The 5,247-nt window shown below is 40.6% G+C and overlaps 1 non-coding gene across 1 annotated transcript; it reads left to right on the top strand.

Annotated features, from left to right (window-relative positions):
* The first annotated feature begins 3,448 nt into the window (after positions 1-3,448).
* Positions 3,449-3,552, top strand: LOC130959120 (small nucleolar RNA R71). Its single transcript, XR_009078215.1, has one exon. It is a non-coding gene; the product is annotated as a small nucleolar RNA R71 (small nucleolar RNA).
* Positions 3,553-5,247: the final 1,695 nt, after the last annotated feature.

Here is a 5,247-nt window from a genome sequence, read left to right as displayed (position 1 = left end):
AGAGAGATGACTTCATGAACTTCTACTTCCTCTCCAATCATGATGCTATGGATCATGATGGCCCGATCCACAGTAACTTCAGATCGGTTGCTAGTGGGGATGATGGAGCGTTGGATGAACTCCAACCATCCTCTAGCCACAGGCTTAAGGTTCAGTCTTCTCAATTGAACCGGCTTGCCTCTTGAGTCTCTTTTCCATTGAGCTCCTTCCACACATATGTCCATAAGGACTTGGTCCAACCTTTGATCAAAGTTGACCCTTCTAGTGTAGGGGCGTGCATCTTCTTGCATCATAGGCAAGTTGAATGCCAACCTCACATTTTTCGGACTGAAATCTAAATATTTCCCCCGAACCATTGTAAGATAATTCTTTGGATTCGGGTTCATACTTTGATCATGGTTCCTAGTGATCCATGCATTGGCATAGAATTCTTGAACCATTAGGATTCTGACATGTTGAATGGGGTTGGTCAAAACTTTCCAACCTCTTCTTTGGATCTCATATTGGATCTCTGGATACTCATTTTTCTTGAGCTTGAAAGGGACCTCGGGGATCACCTTCTTCTTGGCCACAACTTTATAGAAGTGGTCTTGATGGGCTTTTGAGATGAATCTCTCCATCTCCTATGACTCGGAGGTGGAAGCTTTTGTCTTTCCTTTCCCTTTTCTAGAGGTTTCTCCGGCCTTAGGTGCCATCAATGGTTATGGAAAAACAAAAAAAAAGCTATGCTTTTATCACACTAAACTTAGAATATTACTCGCCCTCAAGCAAAAGAAGAAAGAATTGAAGAAGAAGAAGAAAATATGGAGGAGAGGGAGAGAGATGTATATTCGGCCAAGGGGGAGAAGAGAGGGTTGTGTAGAGTGAAAATGAAGAAGGATAGAGGGGTTTATATAGTGAAGGGAGAGGGAGTAGGTTCGGCCATTTAGGGTGGGTTTAGGTGGGAAAGAGATTTTGAATTTTGAAGGTAGGTGGGGTTTATGGGGAAGAGTGGATGGATGTGAGTGGTGAAAGGGTAATTAAGAAGAGAGATTGAGTTGATTGGTGAAGGGTGTTTGGGGAAGAGTGTTATTGGATTGTGTGAAGAAGAGAGAAGGTAAGTTGAGGTAGGTGGGGATCCTGTGGGGTCCACAGATCCTGAGGTGATCCTGTGGGATCCATAGATCCTGAGGTGTCAAGGATTTATCATCCCTGCACCAATTAGGCATGTAAAACGCCTTCTGCATGCAATCCTGGCATTTAATGCCAGATTAATGCCTGTTTCTGGTGTTAAACGCCAGCTCTATGCTTGTTTTGGGAGTTCAACGCCAGTCTCTAGCATGTTTCTGGCGTTCAACGCCAGTTCCATGCTTGTTTCTGGTGTTTAACGCCAGCTCTCCTCAGGGTGTAATCCTGGCGTTCAAACGCCAGAATGTTGCTTGTTTCTGGTGTTCAACGCCAGATTCATGCTCTGTTCTGGCGTTGAACGCCAGCCAGATGCTCCTTACTAGCGTTTAAATGCCAGTAAGCCCTTCCTCTAGGGTGTGCTATTTCTTCTACTATTTTTTTTATTTTGTTTTTAATTTTAGTATTTGTTTTGTGACTCCACATGATCATGAACCTAATAAAACATAAAAGAACAATAAAAATAAAAATAGAATTAGATAAATAAAAATTGGGTTGCCTCCTAATAAGCGCTTCTTTAATGTCACTAGCTTGACAGTGGGCTCTCATGGAGCCTCACAGGTGATCAGGTCAATGTTGTGGACTCCCAACACTAAACTTAGAGTTTGAATGTGGGGGTTTAACACCAAACTTAGAGTTTGGTTGTGGTCTCCCAACACCAAACTTAGAGTTTGGCTGTGGCCTCCCAACACCAAACTTAGAGTTTGATTGTGGGGGCTTTGTTTGACGCTGTATTGAAAGAAGCTTTTCATGCTTCCTCTCTATGTATACAGAAGAACACCCTTGGGTCTTAAACACAAGGTAGTCCCCATTCAATTGAAGGACTAATTCTCCTCTGTTAACATCTATCACAGCTCCTACTATGGCTAGGAAAGGTCCCCCAAGGATGATGCATTCATCCTCCTCCTTCCTAGTGTCTAAGATTATGAAATCAGTAGGGATGTAAATGCCTTCAACCTTTACTAACACGTCCTCTACCAATCCATAAGCTTGTCTTACTGACTTGTCTGCCATCTGTAAGGAGAATGTGGCAGGTTGTACCTCAATGATCCCCAGTTTCTCCATTACAGAGAGTGGCATAAGATTTATGCCTGACCCTAGGTCACACAGAGCCTTCTCAAAGGTCATGGTGCCTATGATACAGGGTATTAAGAATTTACCAGGATCTTGTCTCTTTTGAAATAAAGTTTGCTGAACCCTTGTATCTAGTTCACTAATGAGCAAGGGATGTTCACCTTCCCAAGTCTCATTACCAAACAACTTGGTATTCAGCTTCATGATGGCTCATAGATATTGAGCAATTTGCTCTCCAGTTACATCTTCATCCTTTTCAGAGGAAGAATAGTTTTTAGAGCTCATGAATGGCAGAAGGAGGTTTAAAGGAATCTCTATGGTCTCTATATGAGCCTCGGATTCTTTTAGGTCCTCAATAGGGAACTCCTTCTTGTTTGGGAGACATCCCATAAGGTCTTCCTCATTGGGATTCACGTCCTCCCCTTCTTCTCTAGGTTCGGCCATGTTGATTATGTCAATGGCCTTGCACTCTCTTTTTGGATTCTCTTCAGTATTGCTTGGGAGAGTACTAGGAGGAGTTTTAGTGATTTTCTTACTCAGCTGGCCCACTTGTGCCTCCAGATTTCTGATGGAGGACCTTGTTTCACTCATGAAACTTAAAGTGGTCTTAGACAGATCAGAGACTATGTTTGCTAAGTTAGAGGTGCTCTGCTCAGAATTTTCTGTCTATTGCTGAGAAAATGATGGAAAAGGCTTGCTATTGCTGAGCCTATTTCTTCCACCATTATTAAAGCCTTGTTGAGGCTTTTGTTGATCCTTCCATGAGAAATTCAGATGATTTCTCCATGAGGAATTATAGGTTTTTTCACAAGGTTCACCCATGTAATTTACCTCTGTCATTGCAGGATTCTCAGGATCATAGGCTTCTTCTTCAGAAGGTGCCTCCTTAGTACTGTTGGATGCATTTTGCCATCCATTCAGACTTTGAGAAATCATGTTGACTTGCTGAGTCAACATTTTGTTCTGAGCCAATATGGCATTCAGAGCATCTATTTCAAGAACTCCCTTCCTCTGAGGCGTCCCATTATTCACAGAATTCCTCTTAGAAGTGTACATGAATTGGTTATTTGCAACCATGTCAATAAGTTCTTGAGCTTCTACAGGCGTTTTCTTTAGGTGAATGGATCCACCTGCAGAATGGTCCAGTGACATCTTAGAGAACTCAGATAGACCATAATAGAATATATCCAAAATGGTCCACTCTGAAAGCATGTCAGAAGGACACCTTTTGGTCATCTACTTGTATCTTTCCCAAGCTTCATAGAGGGATTCACCTTCTTTTTGTTTGAAGGTCTGAACATCCACTCTAAACTTGCTCAACTTTTGAGGAGGAAAGAACTTAGCCAAGAAGGCCGTGACCAGCTTATCCCAGGAGTCCAGGCTATCTTTAGGTTGTGAGTCCAACCATGTTCTAACTCTGTCTCTTATAGCAAAAGGGAAAAGCATGAGCTTGTAGACTTCAGGATCTACTCCATTAGTCTTAACAGTCTCACAGATCTGCAAGAACTCAGTTAAAAACTGATAGGGATCTTCTGATGGAAGTCCATGGAACTTGCAGTTCTGTTGTATTAGAGCAACTAGTTGAGGTTTCAGCTCAAAATTGTTTGCTCCAATGGTAGGGATTGAGATGCTTCTTCCATCAAACTTGGAAGTAGGTGAAGCATAGTCACCAAGCATCCTCCTTGCATTATTGTTGTTGGGTTCGGCTGCCATATCCTTTTCTTGTTCGAAAATTTCAGTAAGGTTGTCTCTGGCTTGTTGTAATTTAGCTTCTCTTAGTTTCCTCTTCAGAGTCCTTTCAGGTTCAAGATCAGCTTCAACAAGAATGCCTTTTTTCTTGTTCCTGCTCATATGAAAGAGAAGAAAATAGAAAAAGAAGAGGAATCCTCTATGTCACAGTATAGAGATTCCTTTATGTTAGTAGAAGAAGAAAGAAATAGAAGAAGGAAAAGGTAAGAATCCAAACATAAGGGGGGAGGAATGAGTTCGAATCCTTGAGTAGAAGAGAAGTGTTAGTAGATAAATAAATAAATAGAAGGAGGTGAGAGAGGGAAATAAATTTTGGAAAAGGGGTTAGTGATTTTCGAAAATTAAGAGAAGAATTAAAATTTTAAAATTTGACACATTTAGTTAATTAAAAGAATTTTGAAAAAAAGGAAGGAATTTTCAAAAATTAGAGAGGGAAAAGTAGTTAGGTGGTTTTGAAAAAGATAAGAAACAAACAAAAAGTCAATTAGTTAGTTGAAAAAGATTTGAAAATCAATTTTGAAAAGATAAGAAGTTAGAAAAGATATTTTTAAGTTGAATTTGAAAAAGATATAATTTGAAAAAGATATTTTAAAAAGATATGATTGAAAAAGATATTTTGAAAAAGATTTAATTTTTAAAATTAAAATTGATTACTTGATGGTGCGCGAAATTGTGAACAATACTTTTTCACAACTCAAATAATCCCCGGTAATGGCTCCAAGAACTTGGTGGCTCAATACCATGGCATTACACAACTTCGCACAACTAACCAGCAAGTGCACTGGGTCGTCCAAGTAATAAACCTTACGTGAGTAAGGGTCGATCCCACGGAGATTGTTAGTATTGAAGCAAGCTATGGTCATCTTGTAAATCTTAGTCAGGCAAACTCAGATGTATATGGTGATGAACGAAAATAACATAGAAGATAAGGATAGTGATACTTATGTATATCATTGGTGTAAGAGCTTCAGACAAGTGTATGAAGATGCCTTCCCTTCCGTCTCTCTGCTTTCCTAATGCCTTCATCCAATCCTTTCTTACTCCTTTCCATGGCAAGCTCGTGTAAGGTTTCACTGTTGTCAGCAGCTACCTCCCATCCGCGCAGTGAAAGCTAATGCACACACTCTGTCACAGTGCTGCCAATCACCGGTTTGGTTCCCTCCCCTACCGGAATAGAATAACTCTTTTGCGTCTGTCACTAACGCCCAGTAGGTTACAGGTTTGAAGCACGTCACAGTCATTCAATCATTGAATCCTACT

Source organism: Arachis stenosperma, chromosome 10 (assembly GCF_014773155.1).
Source record: "Arachis stenosperma cultivar V10309 chromosome 10, arast.V10309.gnm1.PFL2, whole genome shotgun sequence".
Taxonomy (NCBI): domain Eukaryota; kingdom Viridiplantae; phylum Streptophyta; class Magnoliopsida; order Fabales; family Fabaceae; genus Arachis; species Arachis stenosperma.
Note: the sequence above shows the minus strand (reverse complement) of the source record. Positions and strands in the feature narration are given on the sequence as shown.